Here is a 16,749-nt window from a genome sequence, read left to right as displayed (position 1 = left end):
TTTAATACTGTATCAAGGTAAAAGAAACATTTCAGATCCAGTAATGCCTCCAAAAACGTGCTCGCCAGCGCGTTTCACTAAAATATTAGCTTCTTCAGGACATATACTGGGTAGGTGCTAGTATATTTAAAAACAAAAAAGTACATGAATAAGTATTCAATGTAGTATATATCTATATAAGTATGAATTATGATTGTTACAGCATTTGTCCAGGAGGAGTACATATACACAGAGACTAATTACATATAAACATAACAACCTGTAAGCTTGTCTTATAAACTTGTGGCTCAAGCTGTGGGAGAACTTGACCAAACTGACAAACAGCCAAAAAAAAAACGAGATTGCAAATGTGTGTCTAAAGTAGTGGGATACACATATATCATGGGGCCTACAGTAGATGCCACTAAATAAAACAAACGACAAACATATGAGTTGTAGATTAAAGTAACTAAAATATCTGAAAGAATGCTCTTTTGAAGGAATGCTCTTTTTTCCTTTTTTTTTTTTTTCCTCCACAGCAGCCAATCAGATGCTTCCTTCATCAAATTATTTGTTATGAGCACTAAAAGCCTTTATATTTTGATAAAAAGAATGCTTTCAAATGCATTAGCCAGTTTGCTGTATGTGAATGTGGTGCAGGTATGCTTGGACTTCCAGAACTGCAGAAGAGCTTCAGGTTAATCAGGCTCAGCCATCATCTGGTACAGTCCTGGGGGACAAGTGATGGATGATGCCAGGAAACTTTCTGTTCACTTAACCTGAAAATATTTGATAAACAAACTGCACCATGGCAGCAAATGGACTGGATAGAGTCCATTTCCAGAGTCTGTTAAAATAGATTCCTTCCTGAAGCGACAATATTGCGCTGATTATGTCCTTTCATGGCCGTCTTCTCACCAGTCACTGCTCAAACGTGTTTATTCACCATATTTGATTACCCACACGTGTTCTCTGTCAATGCACATACAGTACATATATATCCTCCCTTATACATCTGTCATGAGAGAAATACAGGGCTGCTGATGCTGGCCTTCCTTCTGAAAAAGCTAGTTTCCTGGCTCTGTCTGGCTTCTGGACGGTCATAGAAAAAGCTCAGTTCTTAAAGTGGTTGTAAACCCTCAGATACATCTTTAGCTTGTCAGATAATACTTTTCTCATGCAGCTGATCGCTGCCTGAGAAAGTGCACTTACTTGTTTACTTTTCATAAAAATCGCCGTTTTATAGTCCATGACGTCATGCGCGATTGCGCAGTATGGACTTTCAAGCGCGGCAGGTATCCTTTTCCGCGTGTGTTTTTCCTGCTTGTCATAATTGGAATGTACGTGAGATTCTCCTCAGAACGCCACAGAGGAGAAGTCTCGTGATGTAGATATCAGCCTGCTCTTCCTGATTGAGGCTTGTTACGACGCTATGGCGCATGCGCGAGATTTCGTGAGGGAGTCCAACTAAGGGCGGAAATGACATCCTCAAAGGATTCTAAAATCAGCAGTAAAAATGGCGCAGGCGATACCCGGAAGACTGTGCTTTATAAAACTTCTCAAAAAGGTAATTCTAAGGCCGCGTACACACGGGCGGACTGTTGGCCCAACTTTGTCCGCTGAACAGTGTTTCAGCGGACAGTCCGCTCGTGTGTGGGCTTCAGCGGACAGTTTCAGCGGACAGTCTGACAAACAAAGTTTTTCGGAATTTCCGTAAGACTGTCCGCTGAAACTTGGTTTGAGCGGACAGTCCGCTCGTGTGTAGGCTTGTTCGACAAACTAAGTCTCGCGCATGCTCAGAAAGAATTTACACGGCGAAGGTTGCATTGCAGTGTATTGGACGTCGAATTTCTCGTCCCGTCGTACGTGCCGTTCACGTCATCGCGCAAGTTTTCAGCGGACTGTTCGTTCGTCGTGTGTGGTCAAGTCCGTTCATGCTAATTTTGAACGGACTGTTTGTCAAACTGTTTGACGAACCTAGTTGGGCGGACAGTCCGCCCGTGTGTACGCGGCCTAACGCTCGTTTTTGGAAGATTTATAGATATTATGAATGCTGATATTAATTATTATACAAACATTTGAAAATTAGAATTTTTTTGGTGGGGTTTACTTCCTCTTTAATCTCTCTATACTCTATCTAGATCATGAAAGTATAGGTAAAGCCAATCACTAGTTTCTTATATAGGCTTTAGCTGGCAGTATCCGTTCAGTCAAGTCATTTCAAATCTGCCGCACTTGTTAAAATAATACCTGGTGATGCTGCCATTAGGATCAATATTCATTGGTACAGGGTGAGCGTGCTCTGTCCCTGTACCCTGGCTGTTCTCAGTCACACAGAATTCCATTGGAGGCAACAAGTGGTCGTTTTAACACACATTACGCAAGGATGGTCCACTGTTGTCACCATCAGGAAAATGTCATTGAGCCATCGCTGGAGTACATGTGGACAAGAAGTGTCTTTAGGGGATCAGCAGCACTGAGATGCTATAAAGCAGGGGTGAGCAAACATCAGCAATCCAGCTTTTGTGGAACTACAAGTACCATGGTTCATTGCAGGATTCTGACAGCCGTAAGAATGTCTCCAAGAGGCAGAGGCATGATGGGACTTTCAGTTCCACAACATCTGAAGGGCTGCAGTTTGCTCAGCTGTGCTATAAAGCAGTGGTCATCAACCCTGTCCTCAGGGCCCACTAACAGGCCAGGTTTTATGTATGACCTTGGGGAGATGCAGACTAGAATACTGCAATCACTGAGCAGCAAATGATATCACCTGTGATGTATTTCAGTTATCTTGCAAACCTGGCCTGTTAGCGGGCCCTGAGGACAGGGTTGATGACTACTCCTATAAAGGATGAACATTTTGAAAACATAATGGAAGCTGAACTCCTCAATAAACAAACAGGGTCTAAATGCAAGAGCCATGTGTATTCTTATATAAATCTTGAAGTGCTTTGTGTATTTCTTCCAGATCGGTGCAGTAATCCAGTGTAAACTTTGCCTCTGTGCAGGAGCTTCCTGTAAAAAAAAAAATACACCGGTCACTGTTGCACTCTCTCTCCTTGTGCACGGTGACTGGTCTTGTCTCCGCCCCCTCTTGTAGTTTTGTGGAGGCAGTCTGTAGTGGGTGGAGCATCCCAAGCCCCTCCCACAGCTCTACTCTCTCCCGAGGTTATGTACACCACAGTGATGATGTCACTTCTATTTTTACAAGGCAATATCTCAGTTTGGAAAGACATTTGACACACAAGATGTGGATTGATACCCACCCTCTAACCAGAATACACAAACAGTCATGGGATCTCCTGGTCTGATAACGTTGAAATATTTCTTACAAATCGGCAGTGAGCAACAGTAGATTGAAAAGTGTTTTTTTTTTTTTTTTTGCAACCCTGATGCAGTACATCTACTTGCAGTGCATATCTAATTTCATCTAAAAGAACCATTCAGATAGTGGGTTCCGTTTATAAAGTACCGCTTTAGTTGGTTATAGAAAATAGGCAGCCTCACTACTTACTGCTGTAGGGAGGTTAGGTTGTGTAAAAGTTTGGTGTCACCGTCACACCTAAAGCTGGCTATACACTTGTAGATATTCATCGAAAACTTTGGTTTTTGGAAAGTTCCTTAAATTTTCTAATTGGTAATGGAGACCAATTGATTGTTTTTTTGACTGCAGTGACATGGAAAAAAAAATAAAGACAACGGATGAAGCATGTTTCTAATTTCTTATCTGAACAAAAAAAATATATAACTGTTAATATGGTCCTCAGTCAGGAAACCCCTCTTGTAATGCACTAGGAAAAGTTTTATCTGGAATTATAATTATCGTGGTCAAGAACATTTGTTCTTTTAACCATTTCCAGCCCAAGCCAATTCTGGAATTCCTTTCCTACATGTAAAAATCATTTTTTTTTCATAGAAAATTACTCGGAAACCCCCAAACGTTATAAATATATATAGCTTTTTTTTTCAGCAGAGACCCTAGGGAATAAAATGGTGGTCATTACAACTTTTTATGTCGCACTGTATTTGCGCAGCAATTTTTCAAACGCAATTTTTTAGGGGAAAAAAAACTTTCCTGAATTTAAAAAAACAAAAAAAACTCTGTTATTCCGAGTAAAAAGATACCTAACATGTCATACTTTAAAATTGCACACACTCATGGAATGGCGTCAAACTTCGGTACTTAAAAACCTCCATAGGCTACGCTATAAAAATTTGTACAGGTTACCACTTTAGCGTTACAAAGGAGGTCTTTACTAGCATTATTGCTCGAACATTCGCGGCGATACAGCAGATGTGTGGTTTGAACTCCATTTACATATGCAGGCGTGACCTACATATGCGTTCTCTTCTACGTGCGAACACACGGGGATGGGACGCTTTAAGTTTTTTCTCTTACACTTTCCCATAAAAATTGTGATCACTTTTATTCCTACTACAAGGAATGTAAACATTCCTCCTAATAGGAATAGGGCATGACAGGTCCTCTTTACAGAGAGATCTGGGGTCTGCAAGTCCCCACATCTCTCCCCTAGGCTGGAAAAAAGGCATTCTCTGGCTTTCCAGCCAAAAACATGGCAGTGTTAATGGCACCGGAAGTGACATCATGACTTTGCTCCTGGCCTCTGAAGGTCATTCTCTGCCTCCCCGATCGCACGGGCGAGTCGGGAGAAACACCCTTCAGATTTAACCACTTAAAGTGCAGAATGGCATGTGTGTTAAGTGGGTAAAGCTTAACTCTAGGTTTGAAGTTTATATAGTTTGGACAAAGCTGGTCCATGCAAACAATTTGCTTTACTAACAGGTGCGCTTGCTGTCAGCATTGTATAAACTGTATGTAGTATCAGGTTCATACTGTATACAGCGCTGTCTTCCAGCAGTGGGAGAGACTTCCCATCCCGCATCTGGAACAAAATCGAGCTCTGCTTGGTCATTCAGAGGAAGCTTTGTACTTTCTGAATGAATACAAGGCTTATCTTGATTAGCTGAGGTGCAGATAGTGAAATTCTGGCAAGCAGGCGCAGCCACACATTGATCACAATTCAGTGTAATGCCCGATTAAGACAGCTTGTCCACATGTACTCAGGGCATCAGGAGCAAGAGCACAAGAGACCCTCAATGCAGGAGAGTGGGAGGTAATTAGTTATAGTTATATATATTGGGCCTAATTGTGAAGTTAGGCCTTCTTGGCCCTTTGGAAGGTCAAGCAGTTTTACAGAATGGAGCGTCAGAAGCACCTTTAGTAGCAGAAAGTGAGCTGTATTGTCTTGCGTGATGGTAGACCCTTGAGATATCTGCCTGAAGGAAAGAACCAGGCACCTCTCAATGTTGACATTTAATGCCCGGAAGGACAATTCTATTTCTTCTGGAAAAGTATCTTCCTGCTAGGATTGAAGCTTTCTGTGTGCACTTTTGTGGGTTGTGCGAACCTTCATATTCCAAATGTGACAGGGTCACTTTAAGAGCATCTCATGCCATCTCCCTGCGGCAGTGGGATCAGCTCCTCCTGACCTGCACAGGATATGTTCCTTTCACACTGCTAAACTGATCCCATTTTATACAATACCTGTAAGACGAGTGCATTTCAGTCTCATTTCCCAGCGTCAGATTTTCGGAAGCTGAGTGAGTTGAGTGGGAAATCCCAGCTTCCCTAATTTGTACTGCAGTTACTCGGTTCCCATGAAAGCGGAAGCTGGTCTCTGCTTTGTCAGAAAGTCTACTGATTACTTTAATTGTAATGTATTAGTTGTGCAGATGTATTATACTTGTAGCACCCTCCTAGATAGGTGCTAGGATTAGGTGAATAGGTGTTAGAATTAGGTACATTTTTTCGTAATGGCTTATTGCACCCAGTGAAACTGCTGTCCGTTGTTAGGCAAATTTGGTTTTGCCTCACTTTAACCAGTGTGGCTGCATTGATTGTTTGTTTTTGTCTGTTTTATGTTTCAGTAGTTACAGGATTGATTGCTTCCTTCTGATTAGTCCACAAGGCTCTGGAAATTAGTGGTCAGGAAGAGTCTAAATATCAGCTAAATATTCATACAACCCTGGTTAATCCCTCAGAGGGTGGCCCAAACGGCTGCTGGGAGCCTACAGTGGTGTGAAAAAGTGTTTGCCCCCTTCCTCATTTCCTGTTCCTTTGCATGTTTGTCACACTTAAGTGTTTCGGAACATCAAACCAATTTAAACAATAGTCAAGGACAACACAAGTAAACACAAAATGCAATTTGTAAATGAAGGTGTTTATTATTAAAGGTGAAAAAAAATCCAAACCATCATGGCCCTGTGTGAAAAAGTGATTGCCCCCTAAACCTAATAACTGGTTGGGCCACCCTTAGCAGCAACAACTGCAACAAAGCGTTTGCGATAACGTGCAATGAGGCTTTTACAGCGTCCTGGAGGAATTTTGGCCCACTCATCTTTGCAGAATTGTCCTAATTCAGTTACATTAGAGGGTTTTCGAGCATGAACGACCTTTTTAAGGTCATACCACAACATCTCAATAGGATTCAGGTCAGGACTTTGGCTAGGCCACTCCAAAGTCTTCATTTTGTTTTTCTTCAGCCATTCGGTGGTGGACTTGCTGGTGTGTTTAGGATCATTGTCCTGCTGCAGAACCCAAGTTCGTTTCAGCTTGAGTACACGAACAGATGGTCGGACATTCTCCTTCAGGATCTCTTGGTAGACAGCAGAATTCATAGTTCCTTTTATCACGGCAAGTATTCCAGGTCCTGAAGCAGCAAAACAGCACCAGACCATCACACTACCACCACCATATTTTACTGTTGGTATAATGTTCTTTTTATGAAATGCAGTGTTCCTTCTACGCCAGATATACTTGGACACACACCTTCCAAAGAGTTCCACTTTTGTCTCATCGGTCCACAGAATGTTGTCCCAAAAGTCTTGGGGATCATCAAGATGTGTTGTGGAGAAATTGAGATGAGCTTTGATGTTCTTTTTGCTCAGCAGTGGTTTTCTCCTTGGAACTCTGCCATGCAGGCCATTTTTGCCCAGTCTTTTCCTGATGGTGGAGGCATGAACGCTGACCTTAACTGAGGCAAGTGAGGCCTGCAGTTCCTTGGACGTTGTTGTGGGGTCTTTTGTGACCTCTTGGATGAGTCGTCGCTGCGCTCTTGGGGTAATTTTGGGCGGCCGGCCACTCCTGGGAAGGTTCACCACTGTTCCATGTCTTCGCCATTTGTGGATAATGGCTCTCACTGTGGTTCGCTGGATTCCCAAAGCTTTGGAAATGGCTTTATAACCCTTTCCAGACTGATAGATCTCAATTACTTTCTTTCTCAATTGTTCCTGAATTTCTTTGGGTCTCGGCATGATGTGTAGCTTTTAAGGATCTTCTGGTGGACCTTACTGTGTCAAGCAGCTCCTATTTAAGTGATGCCTTGATTGTGAACAGGTGTGGCAATAATCGGGCCTGGGTGTGGCTAGAGAAATTGAACTCAGGTGTGGACAACCACAGTTATAGTATGTTTTAACAAAGGGGGCAATCACTTTTTCACACAGGGCCATGATGGTTTGGATTTTTTTTCACCTTTAATAATAAACACCTTCATTTACAAATTGCATTTTGTGTTTACTTGTGTTGTCCTTGACTATTGTTTAAATTGGTTTGATGTTCCGAAACACTTAAGTGTGACAAACATGCAAAGGAACAGGAAATGAGGAAGGGGGCAAACACTTTTTCACACCACTGTATATAAATACTCTGAGACACACAGCATCCAGGTCATTTTCCTTGAAAGGAGATCACAGAGGAGCTTCTTGCCCCCCAATCCTGCCATGTGGCCGTGGGGTGTCGAAGCCTCAGGTGGGTGACCTAAGAACCTGCTCACTGGAAGCTGCAGAAAGTACAGACTGGAGAGAGAGAGATCATAGAGACTTTGGGCTAAGGCCATTCCCTAGTGGGTCAGAGCCAGCTGCTTGTGCGTTGTAAAGGGGACATAGTGTCTTGAAGAGCTTAGTTTATTCAATTCCCAGTGAAATTATTTAGCTTAGACTGTTCACATGAGGAAGATTACAATCTTCAAGTTTGTTACAGGCTCATAATTTTATAGAAAATAAGTGTCCTCCTATTTGTACATAGATTTGGAGTATCCCACTCAATTCCCTAGCCCCATCCAAGTTTTCCAAAAATAAAAATACAAAAAATAAAACCCCTGTTCATTGAGCCAAAGAATGACTGTGAATGGCTGCGGCAAAGCTGTTGGGAAAAAGAACCCCGTACATCTTTCTAGCAGCTCCTAGAGTGATAGTGCTACATACAGATACCAAGCTTTCTCCAGCCAGGAGCTCTTGTGCTCTCTTCTCCACATCCTACACTACAGTGCATGCACCTTAAGGCAGACATGTAATTCTGCCTGACACCAGCAGTGTCAGCAAGGAGAACTCAAACATTTCATTTATACCCATGTTTTGCAGTAATGTGTGTCAACTTTCCTGTCCTACTGAGCTGTATTGCAGTGCCATTCAATATGATTAGCATCTTGATGGACTGTATCACATATTCCAAAGTATGGCAGCGAAAAAGGGGTCAAGTTCCCTTTTTATATATTTTTTTGAGGTGTGTTGGCAGCCATTTAATATTAATTTGGTTACCTTGGTGCAACTCATTAACACATGTCAATGCAACAGACTGTATAGATGCAAATGGGTCCATGTGAAGACTCCGAAGAAAGAAGTGGTTGATTGGAGGAACTATTGCTGGTAATCTTAGACCAGCCATTGCATCACTTGCATGAAATTGGTTAGTGAACTATAGAGACCTACAATGCTGTGTACAAATGGATGGAGCATGGTGCTTAAGATTAGACTTGGAGCAAAGTCAGTATTTGTATAGTACATGGCCCTGTCATTTTGAAAGTTTCAACGTTATGTACTCCGTTTGTACTGTATACTTTACGAACAGGTTCACCTTAATGTCATAACTTGTTCTTTGAACCTTGGATAAGAGTTTTGAATACGGTAGTTTACAGCCTTTTCAGTTTTTTTTTAATATTTATATATATATTATATACTGGTATTTTTTTTTACTGCTTGTTGTCTGGAGGGTGAGGAATGCCTTATGAAAGAAGACATAATATAGATTAGTATTGGTAATCATAAAACATACAGCCTTCACACTGTGCATATGAACCAGAACCGCAGCAGGTTCCTCCAGGCGATGAGAAGCCCAGACACAACATTAACCCTACTGAACCCTTTAGTATTGGGTTGTGGCACCTTCCACCCAAGAAGAAATTGTCCAATGCTACCTACACCAAAGGTTTCTTTATCCATGTCCATTTGGAGAAATGTAACTTCACTTCTTGTACCAGAGACATAACCGGAAGTATGAGAACATCTTCCCAAGCTGCATTGTTTTCAATATCTTGGCCAACATATAGACTTGATTAGTGAGGAGGAGCAGTAAAGAGCAAACATTGTGTAGCACTGAAAATTGCAAGTACAGCCTCTGTATGAAATGAAGAAATATGGCTGCCCCTATATACTTATATAATTTTAATTTGGATGTTTATCTAAAAAAACTAAAGCAAACACTAGCCATTTGCCAACCACACACTGTAGTTTTACTGCGCAGAATCACGTATATAACTTGATTCTGCATTCCAGGTAGGGGGAGCGCGAGCATGTGCCTCGGCTGTGTGGTCATTGGCTTCAGCACATGCCGATCAGCGGTTCCCGGCCAATGATTTAGGGCTGGGACCCGCCCAATCTTCAACGTGAGTGACAGGAGTGAGCTATGTGTATGTAAACAACACAAAGCTCTCTTCTGACATTGGTGATGTGCCGATTTTTGGAATAAAAACCGTCACATTGCTAAGGAAATCGGTACACATAGTAAACATTGTTAGGCACACATTTAACCCATTTGATTGCCCCAGATGTTAACCCCTTCCTAGCCAGTGTCCTTAGTACAGTGGCAGTGTATATTATTAGCACTGATCACTGTATTCATATCACTGGAGCTATCAGTGGCAGTTACCACAAAGTTTCAGTTAGTGTCAGATTGTCTGCCATCCTACTATAAGTCACTGATCACTGCCATTACTAAAAAAAACTAAATGACAGTATTTATTCCATAGTTTGTAGACACTGTAACTTTAATGTTAACCAATCAATATACATTTATTCTGATTTATTAATTTATTATTACCATAAACATGTAGCAGAGTACATTTTGGCCTAAATTTATGAAGAAAATGAAATGTGTTCTATAACACAGTACATAATATATTTTATTCTAAATCTATGCGCTTTTTTTTCCATTTATAGAGCAACAAATAAAAAAAACCCAGTGGTGATCAAATAGCTCTATTTGTGGGGAGAAAATGTTATACAGTGTTTCATGACCGCACAATCTGTTAATGTAGTACAGTGCCAAATAGCAAAAAAATTGCCTGCTCATGAAGGGGGTAAAATCATCCAGAGCTGAAGTGGATAGACAGCACATTCTAGACTAGACCATTTATCCCACCAGCATGCATCAACAATTGTGAATTGACTGGTGACTGAAAATGGTGAATATGCATAGTAAAAGGAACTAATAGGCGGTGGGTACATTTTCTCAGAAATGCCTATTTGCGTATATTTCAAAAGAGTTTTTAAACAACCATTCTCAGCATTTCATAAGCTTGCTTTCCTGGCCAAAACGGGTTTGTTTTGGCCATATTTACAACGGTACTTTCAATGTAAAATAAACGTTGGTTTTCTTCAGAAAATCTTCCTCGCTCATCTTGATTAAGGATGATGTTGCCAAGAAAAACCTTGTTGAAATGTAACTGCTCTCAGCAGAGAGGTTAAAAAGTTTAGGCGAAATTCCACAACTTCTGTACTTTTCCTGCTACGGGCAAAGGAGCAATTTCTGCAACGACGGCTGATGTTTTTATCACATCCTTGGACCTGTTTTTATAAAGATTCAGCCCTGTCGTTTGCTTTCAGCAGATCTTCACCCTAACATGCCACTGTGGACGATGAAATCCTTGTTAGAGAAAGCGGTGGCATATTTGAGTACGAAAAATAGTGTTAAGGTACATGTAAAACAAATCACAAAAATCTCATTAAAATTTTAACATGTTAATGGCAAAGATTATTTTCAGCGTTCTTTAAATATGAAATAATCTTGAGCAATCCCACCGTGAAGATCCTTGACCAGGCCCTTCCTGTTATTAGATGACAACTCTCTGTCACTGTCTCCCATTTGTGCTCCTGTGTTGCCACCCTGTTGTGCGCTCTCCTAATGAGACCCAACATAAGTTGTTTGTTTGATTCACTGTTGAAGGGACACATTAGAAAGTTTTCCATTGATCAGCCGATGCACACAATTACCTGTAGCCACTGATCAGTTTATTTGGATAGTGGCACGTGCCGCTGCCAGAATACAGTGTCCCAGCAGGGGGTATTCCTCCATCTACCTTGTTTATGTGGATGGGAGAATTTGTTAAATCTTTGTTGAGCCTTCTAGTTGAATGAAAACAACTAACCATTTATGGCCAACTTTAGGTTCCTCTCTGGGAACCTAAAGCTTAACATGGTATTAGACGCTTTATGTTTATTTTTACCTACAGGTAAGCTTATAATAAAGATTACTTATAGGTAAAATTAATATCTACTAAACCTGCACCGTTTAGGCGATATTCTAGTGAGCAGAAGCCGGTGACGTCACCGGCATATGGACTCTAAAGGACCGGCATACCCGTGCCATTCCTTGAGAGCTCTCTGCCGTTACTGTGACTATGTGTCAATGCATACTAGCACGTTATGGCCTCTTTCACGCAGAGGAGATTCCGTCAAGCAAGTCAGTCTGCTCAGTGGGGAAATCTGTCCATAGAGTGGTCCGATCAGACCTGCCTGAAAAACTAACAGGCGAACCTGATTGGTTTGTTTGTGGGAAAGGGGCCTATGCCTTTACCTTGCGGGAGTTTTTTTTTTTTGTTTGGTTTTTCTCCACGTTTGCTACCGCTTCGAGTTGTCATCAGAATTGGAGTAGGAGGGAAGTATCTGAATGGGGACACCTGTTCTGGTGACAAATGTCTAAGGCCGCGTACACACGCGGGGACTGTCTGCCGAAACTAAGTTCGTCAAACAGTCCGCTCAAACTTTTGAATGAACGAACACGCCCACACACGGCACTTTTTGAGCGGACAAATACGGCAAACTTTGTTCGTCGTACTAAGTCCGCGCAACTTTTGAAATGAACGGACTCGCCCACACACGAGGCAACAGTCCGCTCATTTCGAGCGTGTGTGCAGGTAGGCGGGGCCCGTGACGGAGACGTCGCGGGCCCCGCCGCCTGGTATGGACTTAAAGGGGAACCCCAAACGCCGAAAAAAATCGGCGTGGGGGTCCCCCCAAAGTCCACAACAGACCCTTGTCCGAGCACGCTACCCGGCCGGCCAGGAAAGGGGGGCGAGCGAGCGCGCCCCCCCTCCCGAGCCGTACCAGGCCGCGTGCCCTCAACATGGGGGGTGCCTTGGGGAAGGGGGGGCCGCGCGGCCCCCCCACCCCAAAGCACCTTGTCCCCATGTTGATGAGGACAAGGGCCTCTTCCCGACAACCCTGGCCGTTGGTTGTCGGGGTCTGCGGGCGGGGGGCTTATCGGAATCCGGGAGCCCCCTTTAATAAGGGGGCCCCGGATACCGGCCCCCCACCCTATGTGAATGAGTATGGGGTACAATGTACCCCTACCCATTCACCTGTAAAATAAAAGTACCCAAAAAAAAAACACAACACACGAGATAAAATGTTTTATTGCACAGCTCCGGGGGTCTTCCGTCTTCGGGGGTCTTCTCGCCGGACTCCTCCGCTATCTTCTTGTAGCTCTTTTGCTAGCGGAGGAGTCCGGCTTTCTTCCTCCCCGCCGCCGGCCTCTTCTCCCGACTTCGGGGGTCTTGTCCCCCTCTTCGGTTCTTCTGCCGGGCCACCGCGCCTTCTTATAGCTCTTTTGCAGGCGGTGGCCCGGTCTTCTGTCGCCGCCGCCTTCCGTTCTTCTGCCGGGCCACTGCGCCTTCTTATAGCTCTTTTAGAGGCGGTGGCCCGGTCTTCTGTCGCCGCTGTCGCCTTCCAGTCGCCTTCCGTTCTTCTTCTTGTTCTTCTTCTTCTTCTCCAGGAGATGTTGACACGTCGCTCTCTCCGGCCGGAATGCCAGAGCCGCGCTGTGCGGCCACTTATATAGTGACAATGGGGCGGTGTCACATGGTATATGTCACATGGGTTGGTCACATGGGTTGATGTCACATGGGGACTATGACATCGTAAGGGGGCGGGGTCACCATGTGACCAACCCATGTGACATATACCATGTGACACCGCCCCATTGTCACTATATAAGTGGCCGCACAGCGCGGCTCTGGCATTCCGGCCGGAGAGAGCGACGTGTCAACATCTCCTGGAGAAGAAGAAGAAGAAGAAGAAGAACGGAAGGCGACCGGAAGGCGACAGCGGCGACAGAAGACCGGGCCACCGCCTCTAAAAGAGCTATAAGAAGGCGCGGTGGCCCGGCAGAAGAACGGAAGGCGGCGGCGACAGAAGACCGGGCCACCGCCTGCAAAAGAGCTATAAGAAGGCGCGGTGGCCCGGCAGAAGAACCGAAGAGGGGGACAAGACCCCCGAAGTCGGGAGAAGAGGCCGGCGGCGGGGAGGAAGAAAGCCGGACTCCTCCGCTAGCAAAAGAGCTACAAGAAGATAGCGGAGGAGTCCGGCGAGAAGACCCCCGAAGACGGAAGACCCCCGGAGCTGTGCAATAAAATATTTTATCTCGTGTGTTGTGTTTTTTTTTTGGGTACTTTTATTTTACAGGTGAATGGGTAGGGGTACATTGTACCCCATACTCATTCACATAGGGTGGGGGACCGGTATCCGGGGGCCCCCTTATTAAAGGGGGCTCCCGGATTCCGATAAGCCCCCCGCCCGCAGACCCCGACAACCAACGGCCAGGGTTGTCGGGAAGAGGCCCTTGTCCTCATCAACATGGGGACAAGGTGCTTTGGGGTGGGGGGGCCGCGCGGCCCCCCCTTCCCCAAGGCACCCCCCATGTTGAGGGCACGCGGCCTGGTACGGCTCGGGAGGGGGGCGCGCTCGCTCGCCCCCCTTTCCTGGCCGGCCGGGTAGCGTGCTCGGACAAGGGTCTGTTGTGGACTTTGGGGGGACCCCCACGCCGATTTTTTTCGGCGTTTGGGGTTCCCCTTTAAGTCCATACCAGGCGGCGGGGCCCGCGACGTCTCTTTCGCGGGCCCCGCCTACCTGGAGACCCGCTCGAAATGAGCAGACTTTCCTCCGAGCGGGAACAGTTTGCTCATTTCGAAAGTGGCCTACACACGGGCGGACTGTCCGCTCAAACCAAGTTTCAGCGGACAGTTTTTCGGAATTTCCGAAAAACTTTGTTCGTCAAACTGTCCGCTGAAACTGTCCGCTGAAGCCCACACACGAGCGGACTGTCCGCTGAAACACTGTTCGTGTGTACGCGGCCTAAGAGGACTTCCCTTCACTTTAAAGAGACTTCCTCTCACTTCTTGTTGTGTCTACAAGAGAGAATGTGAAGAGAAATCTCCCCAATGGAACACAGACAACAGAAGAAAAGATCTGGGGATGGATTCCCCTGTCTTATGCAGCAATTAACACCCTCCTCTAGAAGCAGTCCCCAAGCCATTATATAGAGCTTTATATATATATATATATATATATATATATATATATATATATATATATATATATATATATATATACATTTTTAAATATATCGTATATAGGCAGGCCAGGCGTTTGCTTAGTACTAAGGATGAACAACATGAATTAAGCTAAATTGAATTTACGGCAAAATGTCCAATTGTGCCTTTGGCAAAAGCTTGGAGTACTGAGCGGCTAATTGACTCCAGTGTATTTTTGTGGCTAATTTTGCCAAAGGGGAAGTTGGTAATTTTGCGGCAAAACTTCTCTGATCGTCTTCGCTTATTACAGGCAGTTCTTCCTGCTTAGTAGTCTTCTATAGTGAACTATTCCTCATTCAGTACAAGTCTGTCTACTGAGACCGATTTAGCCCAGCGGCCTCTTTAGATTCTTTGTTATAGTTTACCTTTATGCTGAGTATGTAAAATTTGTCTGAATTTTGGCTCTCTCCTTCCTCTGGGGAGCAGATAAGACCTAGTGACAGCAGACATGTTTGGGGTGTGTGTCTCATGTCTCTCGAAATGTCCAGATAATCGCCCACACAGCTTGCTTGAGGCCTTCTGGTATTTTTTGTGACATGGGGTTGGGAGTTTGAATTTTTCTGTCTCATTTGGGAATTTAATTTGTCAGCGTTATTAGGGTTTTACAGATTTTTCTCTTTGCGCCTGTCAGAGCATTGCTTGGACAATCGCCAGATAATTCCGCCATTGTATTACTCTAAATAAACTTTTCTTCCTTAGGCACCACTGTTATGCTTTCTGTCATGTTGGTATGCTAGTAGTGTTTTATTCCAGAAGATGGAAAGTTAAAGAACAACTCTAGAGAGACTATAGGGCAGAATGGGGAAGGGTTAAAACCTCTATCTGATTTTAATAGCTCAATACACCTTCAAAAAGTGAGGACTGCTGGATTGCCTAATGTGTATTTTTATGTTCTTATATTGGAGTCAACTGGCAGCTGCATTTGTCCAATGACTTTTATAGGTGGACCTTTCGTAAAAGTGACTAGAGGAAAAAGCATAGTGGTGCTTCAATTCCTCATCCTATATTTAGGTTTTAAAAAGCTTTTTGTGTTCCAGTTAGGGAGATGTTACCTTATTCCTGACCTAGTTTCACCCTTTTTGTTGGTGAGTTATGCTTATGTTTTTCTTTTCAGGGTGGTACCATTCACACCTATTGATGATATTCTCTGCATGCATCTGCAAGCTTTTTGCAGAGTTGGGTGCCAATGTACATTTAAGATGCCCACACATTACAAATGGTGATGAGTGAAATTGATTTAGCCTCCCGATTATTTCCAATGCTTTTTGGAAAAACATCCAGAGCTAAAATGCTTATTTTTTATTTCTTCAGAGAGTTTTAGGTAAACTGTATTGGAGTCAGTGGTAGGATAACATCCAAACAGTTATATGCTTGCATTGAATGGTCAATTAAAAAAAATATTGATGTATATATGGCCAGCATAACACTAGAACTTGTTTGCCATAGAAAAACACAGGGCAATGATTTCATTATTCCGGTGTTACTCCTCCGCCGTCCAGTCAGTAGGCTGATGACCAAAGGTTGTGCTGCCAAATTGCAGTGAAGAAAATTGAGGCCATCAACCTGCCTATGTGTTCTGGCAGGGTTGCTGTAATCACAAGGCTGACTGAACAGCATTGCCCCCTCTTGGCGGTTCGAGCAGGTCTTAAAAATATATTTTAAATATATATTTGTTTCTTTAGGGCTCAGTTTTCAGCTAGTTTTGTGACTGGCCAGGAATTCTTTCAGTTAAAGTGGTTGTAAACAAGCCCTCCCACACTGAGATGTCAGAGCTGGAGGCTACTTCCATCTTCAACCATCATGCTTCTGGGTTCGTGGACTCCGGCTCTGTGACTGGCCAGAGCCATGATGACATCTGGCAGTCATGGCACAGGGCTCTGTAGAAACCGCACGGGTGGCTGTTTCTACAGAGCGCATGCGCAGTGATTTCACTGGCTGCATGTACAGTAAATATATCTTAAACAATACACATTTAGGAGATATTTATACTACCTATAGGGTAAGCCTTAATATAGGCTTACCTATAGGTAAAAGTCATTCATGGATG

The 16,749-nt window shown here is 43.9% G+C and overlaps 1 protein-coding gene across 10 annotated transcripts in view; it reads left to right on the top strand.

Moving 5' to 3' along the window:
- The window catches only part of CDC42BPA (CDC42 binding protein kinase alpha), a 354,685-nt gene that overhangs the window by 165,150 nt on the left and 172,786 nt on the right, over positions 1–16,749 (top strand). The gene's annotated exons all lie outside the window — the stretch shown is intronic.

Source organism: Lithobates pipiens, unplaced genomic scaffold, assembly GCF_037356315.1.
Source record: "Lithobates pipiens isolate NorthernLeopardFrog02 unplaced genomic scaffold, aLitPip1_a1.2 Scaffold_18, whole genome shotgun sequence".
Classification (NCBI taxonomy): Eukaryota; Metazoa; Chordata; class Amphibia; order Anura; family Ranidae; genus Lithobates; species Lithobates pipiens.
This window is presented reverse-complemented; position numbering and strand designations above follow the sequence as displayed.